Here is a 21,947-nt window from a genome sequence, read left to right on the forward strand (position 1 = left end):
TGAGTTTCTAGAGAAAGTCGTTTCTTTTTTGCCATTTTTGACCTAATATTGGCCTTAAGACATGGCAGTCTATTGAATACTGTGGCAACTCAAAAACAAACACAATGTTAAGCTTCATTTAATGAACCAAATAGCTTTCAGCAGTGTTTGATATAATGGCAAGTGATTTTCTAGTACCAAATTAGCAATTTAGCATGATTACTCAAGGATAAGGTGTTGGAGTGACGGCTGCTGGAAATGGGCCCTGTCTAGATATGATCAAAAATGACTTTTTTTTTCAAATAGTGATGGTGCTGTTTTTTTTACATCAGTACTGTCCTGACTATACTTTGTGATCAGTTGAATCCCACTTTGGTGAATTAAAGTACCAATTTCCTTCCGAAACAGCAAAATCTGTACATTATTCCAAACTTTTGGCCGCCAGTGTACCTTCTGAGGAGTAAACTATAAGTTAATGATTACTTCAGTTCCCGACTAAAAAAAGGCTCTTCATGCCATTAGGTGTTTAACCAAACAAATCTGAGAGCCAAATCTATTTTTCTAGGTGCTAAATTCTTTCCAATGCAAAGCGCAGACAATCAGTGCTGAAAATTATGAAAATATATTTCTTGGTTTGACGTGACAATATGCAACATTTTAAAGCTAACACCCAATTCTGATTTAATCTCAAAAACTATTTGAAACTCTGTTAGCAGGAATTTCAACGAAACATCAACAAACCATCGGTAGCCTTTACAGTAAAGAACTGTTCAACCGTGTCCTAAAGGTATATCTTCTAGCCAACAAGCTTATGGACTTTTTGTCAATCGCATGGTTTCTATGCCTGCAGCATAGTGCCGGATAGTCCCACCCACTGTGAAATCTCATTAGTTTTAAATCCTGTTCCACGTAACTGCAGATTAAATGAAATATGTTCTGATTAGCGGCGATGGTGCTGCATAGCACAGTGTTTTGTGTTCAGTGTGGAGAGATAAATATTTTGAATCTTATCGTATCGGGTCTGGTTAGGACACAGTGTTAATGGTGTTGACTCGCATTACCACACTGGAATGTATTTATACTACACACCTGTATACCTAAAACCTACTTTATTAGTGAAGTTAGTTCTTCATCAAATGCATTAAATACTCTGAATGTATATGAAGTCGAAAGCATTTTAAAAAAGATCAATAGCTGAGCAAGTAATATGCAACAAAGAATTGGTGTTTTGAACACATCATCTTTTGTTCATTTAAAATGGTGAACAGATAGAATGAAGACCCATCAATTCTTGGCTTTGCTCTGCTGAATGTCAAGAGTCTCCTTATGACTGCCCCATACAGCATAAACATGCTACAGCGGGCAGTACATTCGTAAATCTGCAGATCCGTAGCACAGCTGCCAAGAATTAGATGATATCCTTTGGCCTCCACACAAAAAGGGCCAGTACTTTACTGTTCCAGGTGACCTTTTCCTGAGAGGCTGATAGAGTGTCGGATTATAACACGTGACAACTGACAGGTGCGGTCAATTTGAAACGATTACACAGTGGCCTAAAGAAGTCGTCTTTGGTGCATAATTGCTGTTTGGTCTGCCTTTGACACATTTCTATTGTGCAGGATTTAACCTCAAATAGTCCCAGTGAAATCTTGCATTATGGTCCAATCTTGCATAATGGAGCATGAAAGGCTGATAATCTAGTGGTTTGGTGGATTCGGGTAGCACTGGTTCACTTGTTCACGCAAGAACTTTTTTTAGAGCTAAACAATGCATTGCACGCCTTCAGAAAACTCGTCGAATAGACTACTTTAATAATAGTTTGCATTCTTTTTGAAGCTTGAATGTGAATCACTATCCACTGCCATTGTTTTGACAAGACTGGGATATTCATTAAAATGTCTCCTTTTGTGGTCCGCAGGAACACCAAGGCCCAGGTACTTGTTTGTTGGCTCCTTTTGGCCAAGGTTTCACGGAATTCTCTCTGGAATTACAGCTGTGCATATCATTCAGGTTTAAACTGAATATATTAAGAATGTATGGCCATATCCCTGTGCTATATGGAAGCACACTGTATCCTCAGTAATGTCCTGTCTGGCTTAGCGTAAGTGGCGGCTACCACATTCACTGTATCGGCTCTCCCATAAGTATGCAATAAGTATGTATTTTTCATTAATGCCACCTCACAGTCAGTGATACTGATGACAGTAGGCACTTTCCTCTTACACTGAAACAAAGAAGCCAAACATTATTCATATCAGAGATCATAAAAGTCAACATGACATCAAAATCGACGTTATTTACTTCCTTAAAGGAATAGTTCACCCAAAAATGAAAATTCTCTCATTATTCACTTACCCTGATGCCATTCCAGATGTGTATGACTGTCTTTCATCAGCAGAACATAAAAAAAAGGTTTTTAGAAGATAGAGCTCTGTCAGGTCCTTATATTGCAAGTAAATGGGTGCCAGCACTTTGACGGTCCAAAAGTCACATTTAGACTCCAGTCGATCAGTGAATATTTTCTGAAGCAAATCGATACATTTGTGTAAAAAACAAATCGATAATTTAAACGTTATTAACTTTTAAAAAGCAATTCCTGCCAGCATTTGACGCATCACGTAGCTGTTGTGTGACGTAAGCGTGTCGGCAAGTTCATGTGAGAATTCGGAAGTGCTGCTTATTTAGAACAGAAGAACGAATGTCACGCGAGACTTCGTCCATTTCAAACAGCATCAGAGCCCTGGATGGAAGTGCTGATTTAAAGTTACAAATATTTTAATTATCCACTTGTTTCTTACATAAACCTATCGATGTGCTTCAGAAGATATTCATTGTTTGACTGGAGTCATGTGGATTACTTTTATGCTGCCTAAATATGACTTTTGGACCGTCAAAGTGCTGGCACCCGTGTACTTGCATCATAAGGACCTGACAGAGCTCTATCTTCTTCTAAAAATCTTTATTTGTGTCCTGCTGAAGAAAGACAGTCATACACATCTGGGATGGCAAGTGAATAATGTGAGAATTTTCATTTTTGGGTGAACAATGCCTTTAAAACAGCACAACAGTCGGGTTTTGAAAGTAAAAAGCCCATTAATTTTTTCCATAGGCAAATACATTTTTAAGAATATCTTGTAAACCTTTAAAGACAGACATACTGTGAGCTCACAGGTTGTTCATCTATGGTATATGCTTTTGTGGAAGCAATCAGTCTGTGTCATTTCATTTTCATTTTTTAGAAATTGTGTTAAACAGTGGAATTCCTGGTGAAGAACCAATCAGAGAATTACAGCCAACAAAGCGCGTCATTCGCATGATGTGACTGACACAATCGAGTTGGTCTTCCTACACTCTTAAACCACTTATACAGTATATCTGTACATTTCTGAATATTTTGCAATAAATTCTAAATGTATTGTTTCTCTACTTATACTCAACAACTTTAAATAGTTTTTCGATTATGCCATTCGCAATGCTTCATGGGATTGTGGTTCATGACCAGTCTTTTCAAATACTTTTTTCTTTAATGCAAAGTTTGTAATAGCATGATTCACTTTGGAGCTGGTTGGTTTGATTCATGGCTATGGAGAAAATAAATGGGAAAAATACTTCCGGAACCAACCAAGATGGCAGAAAAAGTGGCCAAGCACTGTTGCGTGATTTTGAAAGAATCATCAGTGCATTTCAAAGAAATGTATGTCTTTGTAATCTTTATTCAATATGTAAAACTTGCTCTGCTTTAGCTCTGAATGACAAGTAAACAACTTTATAACAGGACAATTTTTCCAATATTGGAGAAAGCCATAATACAAATTACTAAAAATATTTCAGCTAAATTTGATATGACGAGGTTAATAAAAGGTTAAAAATAAAAGGTTAAGGCAGTATTCATAAACATTAGTAATGCAATTAGTTGACAAAAACTAAAAATGAACAATACTTCAAAAGCATTAATCTTGATTAAAGTTAATTTGTACATACACCTACATTTTTACATGTTAATATTAGTTAAATCATTATGAACTGATGTGAACAATCAATGAACAATAGTTTTTTTAAATATTTTGATATAAAAAAATTCACAACAAATTATTACTTCTCATAATCAGAATACTCACTTTACCAATTACCGAACCATCGAAATAGCAACTGCATTACTAATTACTTTTAAGTTACTTTCTAAAATACTTTTCACAACTGACTTGATAGGGGCACAAACCTGTCACAGAAACGCAAATAGATGTACATATAAAAGTAACTCATGTTTTAAATGTATTCTACATATTATTTTCAAAATGCGTAACTCAAGAAATGTACTTAAAATTAATTTAAAGTCAGTAACTGTAATCTCATTACAAGAATTAGGAAAGTAATGTATTATACTACTTTTTTGCTTAAAAAGCAATAAGATTGCAATTATTAATTACTTTGTAATTAGATTACAACCATCCATGACCAAGACTAATAAATGCTGTAAAAAAATTTTTTTTATTGTTGACATCTATTGCTTTAAAGCTGAATTATGTAACTTTTTCAGTGTTAAAATACTTCTATCACAGCATGTCATTCAGAGGTTCATTTTCTCAAAAACTGTAAATGCGGTGTTTGTTTAGAGTGACCCACCCCAACAACGTTACTCAACTAATGGCATGAGATGGGGGCTGGACTACCTGACAGTTGGAACAACAGCAGATGAGGGGCATATTTGGAAAGCTGTTTTGAAAAATGTATTATTTTTGCAATTCCTTTCGGTGGTTCTAGTGTTGCAAAAATTACATAATTCAGCTTTAACTAATGTTTACAAACAGAACCTTATTGTAAAGTGTTACCGAAAAAATATTTTAAAAATTATAACAAAAAAAATACCATACTTCAACTTTAAAGACAACTGAAAGGTCATAAAATTTCCACTTTTCTCTGCAAGTGTCCATTGATTTCTGCTCCCTCAAACAAAACAAGTTTGAATGTACGCTTAAAAAAAAACTCTAATCCCTCTCCACTTCCCCTCCCCTAGAACCCTCCAAAAAGGCCAGTTAACCGCCCCACTTCCTAATGAAAATATCCATGTTATCCAGCCTTCTGTACACCATCTCCTCAAACTCCGTCACCCTACCCAGCTCAACGCACCACTCACGAAACAAGGGAGCATCAGACGACTTCCATCCCTTGAGAATTAACCGCCTGCCAATCATCACGCCTGTCAGGACCCAACTCTCCACGAATTTATCACCCACATGCAGGACCGCTCCATTCCCAAACCACACAATCTGGGGCAAAACGAAAACCGTGTGTTGACCACTTCACATACGAACCTCTGTACTTTCAACCAAAACTCTTGTATCCTAACACATCCCCAAAAAACATGGGATATGTCCCCGTCTTCCGATTGACATCTCCAGCAGGTGGGTGTGTCTTTAAGACAAAGCCTATACATTCTAGAGGGGGTCCAATAAAATCGATGCAAAATCTTAAATTGCATAAGGCGCACCCTTGCATCTCTAGATGCAGACTTGATGTTTTTTTTAAATCCCAGCCCACACCCCATCCTCCAACACCAAATTTAAATCTTTCTAAAAAATCTTTTTTTTTTAAAAAAAGAAAAAAAAGTGTGTGTCAAAAACAAGATTATACAGACCACAATCCCCATTAGAGCAACATTCAAACCCCGAACCCCCCCGAACCAAAAAAAAAAAAAAAAGAAAACATGCGCATTAACCCCGCGCACAAGAGCACCAACCAGCGTCAATCCCTCCAAACTCAAAAGGTCCATGCACACCTGTAAGAGCCCCCGCGACAACTTTGCCATCGGGTTGCTCAATTTTGCCTCACAAATTTGTAAGGCAAAATTACATATCAGAAAATACTTTGTAAAACAAACCTCTGCCATTAGGCATCATAAACACACGTAACGTATAGATTCATTCACAGAACTGACTCAAAGATGTGTTGTTCCACAGAACAAAATTCCAGCCGCTATAAACCGTTCAGAGTCCTCGAACAGTCAAACTCACTCAGAGGGCACATGAAAAGAATATACCATGACTTACTCAGACCGCCAACTGTAAAAAAGACATCCTTTGTGTGGGCATGTAAACATTTTGCAGTCATCCATAGTGTCTAATCTCAATCTGGCCGGGAACTTCAGTGCAGAAGCGATCTTCCGTCAATGCAAAAGATTCTTTAAGGAAAAGTGTTATTCCACCAAACGGACTCCAGCCGCCAGGCGGAGTCAATGCAAAAAGAAACAAAAATGACGCCCAACTTCCTCCAACAGTAGAGTCAATGAACAGCGAGTCGATCTACTTACATGAGAAAAACCCCAATGGTTTACTCACTCATAGATTGTATAAAAGACAGTGCTTGTTTCGGACACGTGAATACTTTGCGACCACCTTCATCTCTATTCTCAGTCTGGCCGGAAACATCAGTGCAAAAACGATATTTCTTTGATGCAAGAGTTTCTCACACTCCTTGAATCGCTCGCGTTTCTCTCATGTCTAATTCACAAAGTCCGGGAACAAGAAAATACTGTGATTCTTCCAAGAAAGCCTTCCCTTGTTCCTCACCTGGTGCAACACAATATCTTTATCGGATGACCTCAGAAATTTGACCAAAAGCGATCGGGGCCTGTTTCCCTCAGTGAGCTCGCTCGATTTCCAGCCCGCGGCCCGTTCTGTCGAGCAGACTCGGGAAGAGTTCATCCAAGAATTTCACCATATCTCTGCCCTCCTCATGCTCAGGAATTCCAACAATTCAGACGTTATTCCTGCGATTTCTATTCTCAAGATCTTTAATTTTTCCAAGAACACATTCCAAATCAACTTTGATCACGGGTGGATTAGCAGGTAATTCCCTCTCCGATGACTCAAGACAATCGATTCGTCTCTCAACATCCGTCACTCTTGTGACTAACTCAGAGAATTTTGTTTCCATCGCCGTAATCGATCGACGTATAACAGCAAGATCCTCCAAGTCAGCAAGAATCCTCGTCAGCATCACCGACATGTTGGACAGTTGACGCTCGATCTCCTCTCTCGTCGCACCAACCAAATTGAGTCCCCGGTCTGTAGGCCTGATGGGGCTTTCATCCTGAGCATGTTAGTGTCTTTTAATGTCTCCGGGGCCCGAGGATTTGGACTTCTTTGCCATATTTTACCTCAAAGAGCAAATGTGTAACTGACTGTACGAATTTCACCAGGTTATCACATAAAAATAATAAACAATTTAGCAAAGTGCGAAGAGCTCGTTGCTCACACGTCTACTCCCTGCATGGTGTCACGTGACCTTAAAAACTTTGTATATTTTTAAGATTTATGCATTTCAATATTGTATGACAAATTTCCATCAAACTTGAATTGAGTAATCTTTAAATGGCACACATATTATGAATTCTGAATAATTGTGAAGTATTTCATTAAAATGAATAAGTATGAATTTAGTAAACAAACTTACTAAACAAAATTCATAAGTTTTAAAACAGTTTTAAACAGTTTGGTAAATGACAAAGCAACAACATTTGCTTTGGTATTAATTAATTTAACACTTGGCAAAGTTAAGCATATTTAAATAAATCTAATTTAAACCATTTGTTTAAATCATACTATTGCCAGGCAAAACTTTTGGGTGGCACCTCAGAAAATATCAATATTTTCATCAGTCAAGAAATATCGGAAGCCTTCTTTTAAACCAACCTAATAAAAAAATCGAAAACTAAAAAAAGGACCAGGAAATTAAACACTATCTAAAGCAGTAGACATGGATCCACAGGAGCTACGCTTCTGCTCAAGCCCCATCACATCCTCCCTACAGCCCGTGCTTCCTTTCCAGGTGACTGGCTAGCAAAGCTTCTCCCTTCACCTAAAAGCTACCGAAAGCCTTAGAGGGAAAGAGTGCTCAACGGCAAACAATGCTCCCTTTGTCTTGCACCAACACTCTACCTAGCAGCCAACGCTTTGATTGCAAGCCAAGACAAACCACTGCATTGGGTTACAGTTCTTGTAGCCAAACACCACGCTTGTGTTTAATATACTACAGTCTTTTTGCATTTTGCTTGCTGTCAATCAAAGCGGTGAGACTCAGTGGGTTTGGCCCTTACTTCATTATGTAGAAAAAGAAAAGAGCATGTTTGTAATGATCACGAAATTATCCAGACACATAACAACAGATGTTGAGATAAGAGAGGTGTGCTTCCAGAAAGGGGGGCCGTACGGGGAAGGGCTCTCTGTGTTTAGCACCTCAGTCAGTGGTGAGGTTATGAATCCTTTAATCCCCACATTTTCAAAGGTCACAAGCTGATTTCATGGATCACATGAAAGAGACAGAGATGCAAATGTAATAATGATCTGATCTGATCAGATGTGGGAGAGCTTTTGAAAAAATTGATTTTAAAAACCAAATGGAATCAAAATCTTATCGTGCGAATAGTTTTGCACGTGTAAGGAATTTGACTCTGTGCGCACATGCACGCAACCATTATCAGCCACAAAAATCATGCATCGTTTTCGGAGAGCTTCAGAGGCACGAAAAGATATAAGGGATGTTTTCCAGCGTAACTTTTGCTCATACTTTTGGTTAGGAAATTAAACAAACAAACTATCCATATGTAGTTTACTATGAATGATTAATACCTCACATCATATGGCTTGTTGAGGATAGGTGCTTTGACTTTCCCTAATCAATCAGATCTTAAATTTTTGCCTGGCAGACAATAATGGGCAAGACTAATCTTGACTTGCATTGACTGAAGGTTGGCTGCTTTTAGCTGTTCTCCCAGCCTTGAAGACAGGCTGGTAAGTTGGCAGGTTTTAGAGGAGTTTTGGCACTTTTAAATTGGTCAGGTTGGGACACAAGCTTAACCCAGCAACAACCAGCTGAGACCAGCCACTCAGTTTAGACTGGGCTTTGCGGTTTTCAACAGGGAGCTAGTAGGCATTTCTACTTGATTGCAATTTACAACTGTACTGGGCATCAGATCACTGTCCGCATTACCATTGGTAGTAACCACATTCACGTCACAGTTATTTTGCTTTAAGTTGAGCTCTGTTCAATATGGCTCTGCTGATACAATCAGATATCAATATTAGGGCTGATGATTTAATGTGTTAATTCATTACGGTTAATTATATAAAAAATTACGCATTTAAAAAAGCAATTAATCATGTCCCTAGAACATAAGAAATTTTCCTACCATCGGAATTCAAGATTGAAGTACCACCTTCATGTTTTTACAGGTCTCAGTCAGCTGGGGGGATTAAACCCAACTCCAGCTGTACAGGCAACAAGCCACACTTTCTGACAGCACAAGATGAAGATGTGTTCTTGTGTTCAAAGACAGCTGGACAGAGTGCAACTCCGAATGCAGGGGACTCGAGATGTGTTTCCTAGTTTTTAAACTATGCTGAACTTGACACGGCATCCTAAAAATGCTGTTTATGATGCAACGCAATCAAAAAGACACGCTCCAAGATTGTCTGATGCATCTTTACATAGAAAATGTCCTTTGAAAAGCCTTTATTATAAATACCTTGTACATACTGATGAATTCAACTGTAAAATGGATTGCTGTGGGCCAATGATAGGCTTGTGTTTATTTATATGGAAATAAACAATATATTGCCTTATAAAGCCACTTTTTGTATTGTGTAATCAGTGTTGTACTGTTATTATATTTATTATATATATAATATTGATAATTGTTTTATTATACAGTTGTGCTCAAAAGTTTGCATACCCTTGGAGAATTGGTAATATATGTACCATTTTTAAAGAAAACGAGTGAGCAGGCAAAACACATTTCTTTTATTTCTTATGGGATTCATATTCAACTGTTGGTTATAACAGAATAGCACAATCATAAAACAAAACATGACAACAAAGAAAAAAAATGAAATGACCCCTGTTCAAAAGTCTGCATACCCTTAGTTCTTAATACTGTGTATTGCCCCCTTTAGCATCAATGACAGCGTGCAGTCTTTTGTAATAGCTGTCTATGAGGTCCCAAATTCTTGCAGGTGGTATAGCTGCCCATTCGTCTTGGCAAAATGCCTTCAGGTCATGCAGAGTCTTTGGTCGTCTTGCATGAACTGCACGTTTGAGATCTCCCCAGAGTGGCTCGATGATATTAAGGTCAGGAGACTGTGATGGCCACTCCAGGACCTTCACCTTTTTCTGCTGTAACCACTGGAGGGTCAACTTGGCCTTGTGCTAAGGGTCATTGTCGTACTGGAAAGTCCAAGAGCGTCCCATGCGTAGCTTTCGTGCAGAAGAATGCAAATTGTCTGCCAGTATTTTCTGATAACATGCTGCATTCATTTTGTCATCAGTTTTCACAAGATTCCCCGTGCCTTTAGAGCTCACACACCCCCAAAACATCAGTGAGCCACCAAAATGCTTCACAGTGGGGATGGTATTCTTTTCACTATAGGTCTTGTTGACCCCTTTCCAAACATAGCGCTTATGGTTGTGACCATAAAGCTCTATTTTGGTCTCATCACTCCAAATTACAGCGTGCCAGAAGCTGAGGCGTGTCAAGGTGTTGTCAGGCATATTGTAACCGGGCTTTTTTGTGGCATTGGCGCAATAAAGGCTTCTTTCTGGCAACTCGACCATGCAGCTCATTTTTGTTCAAGTATCGTCGTATTGTGCTCCTTGAAACGATCACACCATCTTTTTCCAGAGCAGCCTGTATTTCTCCTGAGGTTACCTGTGGGTTTTTCTTTGTATCCCGAACAATTCTTCTGGCAGTTGTGGCTGAAATCTTTCTTGGTCTACCTGACCTTGGCTTGGTATCAAGAGATCCCAGTACTGATTGAACAGTACTGACTGGCATTTTCAAGGCTTTGGATATCTTTTTATATCCTTTTCCATCTTTATAAAGTTCCATTACCTTGTTACGCAGGTCTTTTGACAGTTCTTTTCTGCTCCCTATGGCTCAGTATCTAGCCTGCTCAGTGCATCCACGTGAGAGCTAACAAACTCATTGACTATTTATACACAGACACTAATTGCAATTTTAAAAAGCCACAGGTGTGGGAAATTAAACTTTAATTGCCATTTAAACCTGTGTGTGTCACCTTGTGTGTCTGTAACAAGGCCAAACATTCAAGGGTATGTAAACATTTGATAAGGCCATTTGGGTGATTTTTTTTATCATTATGATTTAAAAAGGAGCCAAACAACTATGTGATAATAAATGGCTTCATATGATCACTATCCTTAAATAAAAGACAGTTTTATTGCATGATCAGTCATATTTTCAAAATCAATGCCAAAATTTCACAATTTCTGCCAGGGTATGCAAACTTTTGAGCACAACTGTTATGCATTGTTTTAGTTGGTGGCCTTTCTCTGGGAATATTGAAAAATGTGATTCATTTTGGTTAATCAGCATATCATGTAATCAATTCGATAAAAATGTGTAATCGATTGACAGCCCTAATCAATTTATTGTGATACTTTTTTCACCATATTATATCAATACTTTAGGACCTTGTTTCAATATTCTTATTGATTTGTTTGTGTATTCATATAATGTAAAAGAGGTCAATAATAAACAAGCAGGTCGTCTAAATAGGCGCAAACTCTGAGACCGGCATTTCTTGGAGCCACTTCTATGATGCATAAGAGATATTGAATCCTGCAGATTCACTCTTTTTGTTACGGACACGCATATAGTCTCATGATAAAATTGTAAGACATCGTAGGACTTGGCTCGTATGAAAAGGTAGTCTTTTAGTTCAAGCAAACAACAAACAGAATTACAAATCAATACAATATGGGCATCAAACTTTATTTAAAAAAAGAAAAGTCCAGCATTTTATTTAAAAAAAAAAAAAAAAAAAAAGCAAACGTCTGTGAACAAAATTGGTGACTCGTTCGATATTATTTATAAAATACAAATGACTGATGTATGTCAATAATCAGAAATACACTTTCCTTGTCTTGTTCCTAACCTGATGTTTAGGTTTAGGTAAGGGGTTCGCAAATAATCGCAATAACATCGTTCACTTGTTTATTTTCTCTCTGACAGCGAAAAGTTGTACGTTTTTGTATTAGCCAATTCGTATAAGTTCTTATGATTTTGCAATCTTGTACAATTATTACAACTTGTCATGAGACCTGGTTGTGACATGCTGGGTCTCTCTCAGGCATTTGGTTCAGTTTCATTCGCAATCCAATTATAATATCGAGAGATATTGGATTGCAAACTCTTCTTAAAAAATAGCCACAAAATTTGTTTTCAGTGTAAACACCCTTTAATTTGATTCATCAAAAATTCGACACTCATATTAACAGCAGAACTGAAACTGGTGATTAATTGTTTGTGGTTCTTTAAAATGTGCTTCTCTTTTTTCTGGTTTCCAACCAGCCCAGAACACTTAAACTCTGTTCTGTTTTTGTAAATGAGCAAAACAATTGCAAGGATTTGAAGCATCTTTGGGTGCAGAGCAAAGTCAACGATAGCACACTAGAAATGCCGCAATGCCCAAGACACTGAGTGCTCTCAACAACAAACAGGTTTCAAATAAACATATAGCAGAAGCATGTTTACAATAAATCTCAGTGAGCATTCTACGAGCAACTGTACCACAGTTTTGTTCAACAGCAGATATCACTGACCTTATCAATACTGGTTTAAGGAATTTAGCTCAAAGGGGATTTAATAACTGATTTCTGGAATATTGCAAGAGCTAATAAATATGTTCACATCAACTCATCACTGGCCGAGTAGGTTGATCGTAAACATTACATAAACATTCATTCTTTCAATTCCCTAAATCATTTATTAATTTCCTTTTGAGCTAAATTCCTAATGGCGGTTATGGTGAATCTAAGGTCAGGAGAACCAGACCCCTCACTAACTACATTAAACAACATTATACAGGATTGGTACTCAGTTGGATCGCCACTTGATGTCCAAAGTAAAGTCTGGGCACTGAAGCAGAACCACTTGAGAAAAACAGTTTTAAAGTATCAGGGTATCTGCAGGTTCGAAGGAATGAAATTTAAGACTTTTTAAGGCCAAATAAAAGAAAAATGTAAGACCACTTTAGCAATAAAAAAAACATTAAATAATTCATTAGCTGCAAAACCACTGAGGCTACTTGGATGTCTCTGAACATGTTTTTTTTATATTTTATTGTGCATTTATGAGTTTAATTTTTTTTTTTTTTAAATAAGTTAATGCAACATTAAAACTCTAAATGAATTCATTAAGAATGCATGTAGCCTAAAGTATGTAGCCTATATTGTGACCCTTCTCTTTAGTCACTTGCTTTCCAGCAAGACGTGACGCAATAGACCAATGTTTTGGCAGCGTCACAGCTTATGTCAAAAATGGAAGTGGTGGCAAAAACCATGTTCAAAAAGTAAACTTTTATCAGATTATGTTGTTAAAAAATGATCTAGATGGCTCTAGTTGACTGCTGTGGCTTCAAGCCATCAACAGACCTGACTGGACTGAGGAGATTATTTCAATTCACAATATTGCATTAAAAATTTATAGCGAACAGGATTACATGTTTGTTATTAACTAATTTCATTATAGTAATTTTATCGCTAAGAATATGTTTGTATATATGATGGTTACGTGTCATACTTCTGTTTAATCATCTAATCTGTAAAATCGAACACAACAGTCAGCTGCCTTTCTGCCACCACTTACTGCGCATGCACTGATATTTTTGTAAACAAGAGGATTGGTCTATAGACCTTATTCACAGTAGTGCCATGTTTGATTTTTAATGGGAATGGAAAAGAAGCTGTGAGGGATAGACTTACATCTCTTCAGTGGCATGCACGGTATAGATCCCATCTGATTTTCCAAAAATCAGTTGTCTGTAGTTTTTTTTCTACTGAGTGTCCTTGAAAATATATTATTTCAGTGTTTTGTACACAGAACGATCCAAAAACTTTTTAAACTACAGTACAGCCAATAGAAGAGACTGTACGTCTATCCCTCACAGCCTCGTTGTCATTCCCATCAAAAATCAAAGATGGCGCTGCTGTGAATAAGGTCTAACATGTGCTGAATAACATTTATGTTTCTTTCTAGGCAGATACCTTTAACAAATACTTTAACAGGTAGTTAAAGGGCAGTTCATTTAAAAAGGAAAATTTCTGTCATCACTGCTCTCCCTTGAGTCTGTTGAATTTTTCTCTGCAGTGGAACAAAAAAGGAGATGTTAAGCAAAACGTTTAGTATCATTCACTGCCACTGCATCTTTTTTTCATTCAATGAAAGTGAATGGTGACTGAAACTCCCTAATATCTCCTTATGATATCCACTGAAATAAGAAAGTCGTACAGGTTTGCAACAGCATGAAGGTAAGTGATGACATTTTTGGTGTGAAATATCTCAAGTAAAAGTCAAAACTCATCAGTTACCTTAAAAATGGACATTTAAAGTTAACAAGATGTACTGAAAATGTTAACAGATTAAAAAATGAAAGAGAACTATGCTGCATAATTAGTTATGATGTATATTGAAAACAGATTATATACAAATATTAAATATAGATAATATATATTGTGTATATTATTAATATTATAATATTTATATAATTATATTATTATAGTTTTGTATATTTTGTTTTTAATTGACTGATTCAGATGGAAGAGAAAATACCTGTATATGTCAGATGTAGCTCTAGAGAGATAAAGATGAGATATAACAGGTGTAACTCTGCAGCTGAGTAGTTCTGTTAGCTTTACAATTCTTGTCAAATGTGATGTGAAATAAGCACCACGATTTGAAAGGAGTCAAAAGACCGCTCCAACTTCACGTGCTTGTAAATTGCAACGTTGACAGCTATGTCAATTATAAGCAGGAGCGATAGTGTTAGTGCATCGCTTGCTTACAGAGATGCAGAATAACGCCATTTGCATTTCGGATTAAAGGGTTTATGAAGGTTTATATATGTGTAACATCATTAGATCAGTAAAAATGTGCTTTCCTGCACGCTCACACTAAATGCAAGCGTCAGCTGCTAAATGATGGATGCATAAGAGAGAGAGAGAGAGAGAGATGATTTTGACTCACGCAGATTCTGCTGTTTTAAGCGTCTCCTCTACTCACGCCCCAAAATTTAAGACCTCAGCAAACAAAATTTAAGACTTCTTGTAATTTATTAAAAAGTAAATGTAAATCTTTTTAAGTCTTTTAAAGGACCCACGGGAACCCTGAGTAGGCCAATTGTGTGCTCATCAGTTATCAACCAAATAGATTCTTACATAAAGCAAAACAATAATGTAAAAAAAAAAAAAAAGTAAACTTCAACTTACAGAATAAGTATCAATTCTAAATATAGCTGCAAGCAGCAATGAGGGGCCCAAGCACCATGGGTCCATTTCCACCCGGTGGCTTTCGGAAAACAATGCAAGGTGGACACATGCAATTGGCATTTGACATTATTCTAAACAATTTTGAAGTAATTTTGGTAAATATAAGAGGACTATTTTAAGGTCTGTTGTAGGAGCCACACTTCCTGCTGCCAGGTGGTGGCGCTATGACCGTAAACCAAAATAGTCACAATCATGTAATTAGCCGCCATTACCAAACATACAGCTGAATTTTCATCAAAATCACATAATGCACATAGAAGATATAAGGTACTTCCTGTTTCCCATTTTTCGCCATAAATGTATTGCTTTGCCATGGTGACACGGTTCAAAATCAAAAGTCTGTTTGCAATTTAGCATCTACAATATTCTGGCATGATGTTGCACAAATTTGGTGCCAGTCACATGAATCCCCTAGGAGGAGTATTTTAAAGTTCAGAGCCTGCGATTTTTAGAAAATCTAAAATGGCTGACTTTGATGTGTGTGCAAAATTTCAAGAGTTTTCACGCTTGTTAAGAACCCCAAAAGTACAGAAAATCGCACTTTCAGTGCTTGGGCCCTAAAAATTTTCTGAAATGAATTGAATTAGTGATAGACCGATATATATCGACTAATATTCAGCCATCTTTATACTGCTTAACATAAATTATTTTAATATTTCATTATAAATATAAATATATTTATAGTAAAATATGACTTGTGTCAGTGCCAAAATAAAACCAACATTAATCATTAAATACACATTATGCTGAAATAAGAGAAAGCATTTTGACTTAGAAAAAATTACACGCACATCATTTAATAAATTGGCCATCGGACACCCTGCTCTCAGCCACTGGAAAAGCCTTATCGGAAAATCACAATATAAAATTAAAGTGAACATCAACATTTATTCAGGTTATTCAGAAGTCATCTGAATAAAAATACTGCTTTTGAAAAACTCATAGAACAGTGCATATCACTGTCAGGCAGGTAAAAGGACCATAATGTATTGATAATTCCTAAAGGTTATAGCACCCAAAGTAGGACACCCCTGTCTGTGGAAAGAATATGTCAGACCTTTATAGACCAATAGTGCCTTCTGCTGGACATGGCTTAAACTACAGTACACTTTCCACAATATGTACAGAACTGTTTCAAATGTCAAGAGCAAGTGCATGTGAAAGTCAAATGAAAGTGTAAAAAAATCTCTAAGTACATATTTAATACCATCAAAATACATTTGTGGTTCTACAGAAGAAAATTGCTGCAAGTAAACCCATGAACATTAATGACACAATTTCGATACCAAAACCAGTGAAATGTCATAATACTCTATACCAGTTTTGACGCCACAGCAAAAACGAATATGCTAATGAACATATTCCTTTATTTTAAAAGTTAAATATTAAAAGATGACCAAACTGAATTAGAACCATGGCATTTAGCCTTTGAATATTTTTCAATTTAAGTAAATACTGCCTCAGGATTTTCAGTAATTATTTAAGTAAACAGTCAGTAACAAACAAAGAAACTAATTAAGAGCATTTAGTGTTTGTTTGCTTTTCTTGTTAATATATTAAATTAATATTCATTACATAAATACAGTGAAAGGTCCCTCAGGCTGTATTTATTCACACAGCAAGGCCTCATGCACAGAGATCCGATATTTAGAAAAACCGACTGCATTTACAGGGGGTTATTTTGATGGAGCTCTCCACATACGGAAAAAATTCATTCCACAGTGAAATGCAATTTTTTATACACAATGTTTAATGCAATATATTCACAACAGTGCTGTTCATTTAAGTGACCAGTGGCAATTGCGCCAGCACAACAATGCAAAGCAAAACCATCATATTTTTTAAGTATTTTTTTATAGAAACAAACTGTTACGCTATATTGGCATGTTAAATGTTAAGCACATCATTGAATGCTGTCTTTTGCATTACATTTCAATCTAGACTGAGCAGCAATCATACCAGAATGAAAATGTAGTCACTACCCAATCACAGGCCTGACAGGAATTTGGGAGCATGACAGAGAAACTAGTCATAGGCAATCGCTCAAACTGAAATTGATGCAGGATATCTGCATTCCATTTATCCACCACTAGCGTCACCAAACAGAGTTGAAAAAATACTGAATGTTTCAAACTGACTCAAGAAAACTCCCCCCATCTTACACTGGTTGTACAAACAGATAGTCCCGCCCCAAACTCATGCCATTGGTCGAGCCAATGCCAATTCAGAGAGACGCTCAAACAAAGGAATGATTTGATAGCACCACAGAACACATGTAACAATTTTGTGTAAAATCAGCCTACAAAGAATTTACTTATAGTTGACTGCTTATAAAGCTGAGATATGAGAAAGACGTTTAACAATGAAAACAATTACACACACCAGCTTTAAAGAGACGATAAGTGATTTTAGCATTCTGAAGCTTTGCCATGACTGAGCCGTTGAATTAGCCAAGCGCCCTTAATCCAAAACCCCACCCTACAAAGTTAATTTTGAGACTAAAACTGAGCAAAAGAGCAGCATTGTTTGTTCCTGTGGCTGTCAAATTTAACAGTGGCACAATAGCGTCCTCAACTGACAAATATTATGAATCACAGCCTCAATGATCCACTTCAAATACAACACTATGAGAACGAGCAAAACGATTGACAGGTGAAAAGCATCAATGTCCGCGGTTCGCAGACACATTTTTGTTTGCTGTTTACAAAGTCTACAGCTGTCACAGAGACCGGTGAGATATCTCAGGACACTTATTTCATTAATATCTGTAAGAGAGTAGGAACATTTTTTGCATTCCTTTCCATGAAAAAAATTGCTTACAGCACCTTTAAGTTTGTCTGAAAATGTCTGAATTGATTATTAATGTTATTTTCTTTATTTCGGTTTTGTAAAACACTGGAAACTTGTCGCATTGAACCCATTTAGGACACAGTCAAATTAAAATTCAAAATTTTTATATTTGCTGAATATTCAAATGAATATTTAAGATGAATATGAATATTTAAGATAAAAACACACATTCGAATACTAAAGCTGTGCAATAAAATTTGGGATGTGTGCGAAGCACGGACCATGAATTAGACCGATCGCATTCTTGCAATAAAAATGGTTAGATGCAGCGCAACAAATTTAGTTTAATAGAATACACAGGTGTCTCGAGACGTGTTTTTAAATGCTGAATGCTAAACCACGAAATACAGCAAAACAAAGATGTTCATAAAAAGTGTTCATAAATGTAAAAAAAAATAAAAAAATAAAAATATATATATATTCACCAAATTTGACATTATTAACAGTTTAATTGACATGTTTCTCTTCAGGTTTATACATTTAATATTACTCAATTATTAGGTAGAAAAAAGATATGATGTCAACACACTACAAAGTAGGCTACATATTTTCCAGATAATTAGGGATGCAACAATATGACATTTTTTTGCCAATACGATACAAAATGTAACAAAATCTTAAAAGAATAAGACTTACTCGGCTTATTTTGTCATTAGATCACTGTTTTGCTTAGGAATTATGTTTTAAAGAATGTACAAAATCTATTATATTGTTCTAACAATAAATAATTTCCATTAAACACAGATTGGATCTGTTGAACACATGACAGGCCAAAAATGTTACTGAAAGATAAATAAGAAATAAAGACATAATATGATGAGTTACAGTATATGGGGATAAAAAGGTTATTTTGCACTTTGTTTTGCAATTACATACAACAGAACTCACATTTAACAAATGATAAAACATTATAAATTCATATTATTATTGTGTTTGACATGCTTTTTCAGATTTTTTTTTTTTGTTTGTTTTTTTGGTAGGTATTTCTTTATATTACACACAGAAAAATTATTAAACACTTAATAAAATAAAATAAAAAATGTAATTAATTAAATATAAATACACCATCAATGCATTTTCATGTATATGATCGCATAAGCATAAAAACGCTGATTTGACAAACTGATGGTTGATACTGGAGGTTTATTTCGATGGTTTTAATTTGGTAAATAATTGGCCAATACAGTGATGCATCCCTACAGATAATATTCTAATACTTTATTTTGGCTTTAGTAGCCTGCATATATATATTTTATTACAGTATTACACTTAAAATTGTTCTTATTTTTTCTCTGGTCTTTATACATAAAATTATATAGCAACCTTAATACATTTTAAGACAGGGTCCCTTGCAAGGTGATTGTCATATTTGGGGGTCGTTGGCACCAAAAAGTTAGAAAACCCCTGGTTTATATGTATTCGTTGCGCCCTCTTGTGGACTAAGAAACAAAGTCAATTTAAAAACCAGGTGACTTTAAAATCTGAATTTAATAAAAAAAAAATAAAACATTTAAATCCGAATTTTGGTCATATTTAAGGTAAAAAAAATTTGATTATATTTTCTCAGCCCAGCTGACAGCCCAATCTGTCAAATCCCATCATCACAGAACACGAGTCAAACCTTTGAGAGGTATTCACTGTTTCTTGGCTCGTCTCCTCTGATTGATCTTTCTTCAGTTTCTTTGAGACATACTCTCTGACCTTTTCCTTCTCCGATACACAATCAGCATCTTCCTCTTCATCGTCATCATCGTCCTGCAGTGGATCACAGACACACAATTTCATTCACACTGGAAGAGATATCACTGAATGGAAAACACAAATAAAGGTCACGTACCTCAGAATCCTCTCTGGCACTTTTGTCTCTGTTTACAAACACAAAGCACACTTTAATTCACATTTGCACTCATTTAATTCACAAACAGGCTGTTTACACTGTTGATTGACAACCATATACTAAGAGGTGTGAGTCTCAATTTGTTCATATGAACAAATAACTGAAGTCAAGCCCCTTTTCTATTGTTACGATAGCCATGACCAATGCCTGTGTCCACAGAGGCAGTGAGTAAATATCAAAGATGGCAACTTCCATAACAGCGGTTATTAAAGGAATGTTACAGGTTGAAATATTTGTGATATTTTTGTTAAAGCACTAATTTAGAATTATTTAAATAATTATAAATATATAGGCCTAATAAATATTAGAATTTCAAATCATTCAAATACATTACATTATGTTGTGGCAACAGACCATATCATTGAAAATAACCCTATCATTGAACTACTTCCCTCAGCTCTATTAATTGTTAGTCTATGTCAGTGGTTCTCAACCTTTTTTTGATGAACGCCCCCCTAGTTCATTCCCTTACCCCCCAATTATGTGACATAATCAGTCATATTTTCAAAATCAATGCCAAAATTTCACAATTTCTGCCAGGGTATGCAAACTTTTGAGCACAACTGTGTGTGTGTGTGTGTGTGTGTATATATATATATATATATACACACACACACACACACACACACACACACAGTTGTGCTATATATATATATATACACACACACACACACACACACACACACACACACACACACACAGTTGTGCTATATATATATATATATATATATATATATATATATATATATATATATATATATATATATATATCCCCCCCCCCACACACACAGTATATATTTGTGGAAATCAACATTTTGCCACAAATGCTGTTTAGCTTCACTTATATTCAACCCAGAACATTTCTTTAATAAGTCCAATCGAGACACGAGTTCATCCGTCAGTCAGATGTTAATTAACTCACAGCAGTCTTATTTACAACTGAACTGTTCGGTTATAAAATCTCGAAGATGGAATTGACAACGTATTCTGCTACAGTGTGAACATAGACATTCACGTAGATAAGGAATATGGACTTTATTGGCATGAAGTACCAACACAGCATGAGGAGCACAAGGTCTCTTTCATAAATCAGGACATTACAATAAAAAAGGGAATTTCAACAGAACAAGGTTGAGCATTTATTCCTCCTGACCTGTCAACGACCGGGACGGAGCTTAACTTGGGATCATCCTTCAGCAGGTCATGACTGCTTTTGCCTTTCATAGTCTGCAAGAACGGACATGTTGAGTAGATCACGGCTCATTTTCACACAAATTAATAATTATTTCAGCAGATTTATATTCCCATTGGTTAGAAAGCCTACCTGGCTGACTTGATTAACCACTTCCTCATCTTCCTCCTCTCCGAATGACAACAAGCTGAAATTTCTAAGGAAACATTCTTCTGGTTAAATCTATGTTATGGAAACTTTTTATCTGTACTGCAGCAAAATACAAATGGGAAGGAAAAGTTTAGCCAAAAATTAAAATTCTGTAATTTTTTTTTTACTTATCCTCATGCCAATCTTGTATATTTTTCCATTAAGCTCCAAAAAGAACAACAAAACACTATAAATGTACAGTAGTCCATAAGACTTATGCACTAAATTCAAATCTTCTGAAGTTTTGGTTCGCAATATTTTTAGCCACTGTGAACTAGCATCTCGGATGTCAAGATTTTCACATAAAAACAACTTAAATTTTGGGTTGTTTCTAACCAAAACTTATCATATGCCTTCAAAAGACTTGGAATATGATGCATGAATCACATGGACTATTTTTATCATACTTAAGGTTGCTTTATTTACGCTTTAAAGTGAGTCACTATCAACTCCTATTGTACTGAAAAGACAGACCCCGATATGGATTTAATTATTTCC

At 36.0% G+C, this 21,947-nt stretch overlaps 1 pseudogene; it reads right to left on the bottom strand.

Annotated features, from left to right (window-relative positions):
- The window catches only part of LOC127432658 (spliceosome-associated protein CWC27 homolog), a 76,061-nt pseudogene that overhangs the window by 50,903 nt on the left and 3,211 nt on the right, over positions 1 to 21,947 (bottom strand).

Source organism: Myxocyprinus asiaticus, chromosome 42, assembly GCF_019703515.2.
Source record: "Myxocyprinus asiaticus isolate MX2 ecotype Aquarium Trade chromosome 42, UBuf_Myxa_2, whole genome shotgun sequence".
In the NCBI taxonomy this organism is placed as follows: Eukaryota; Metazoa; Chordata; class Actinopteri; order Cypriniformes; family Catostomidae; genus Myxocyprinus; species Myxocyprinus asiaticus.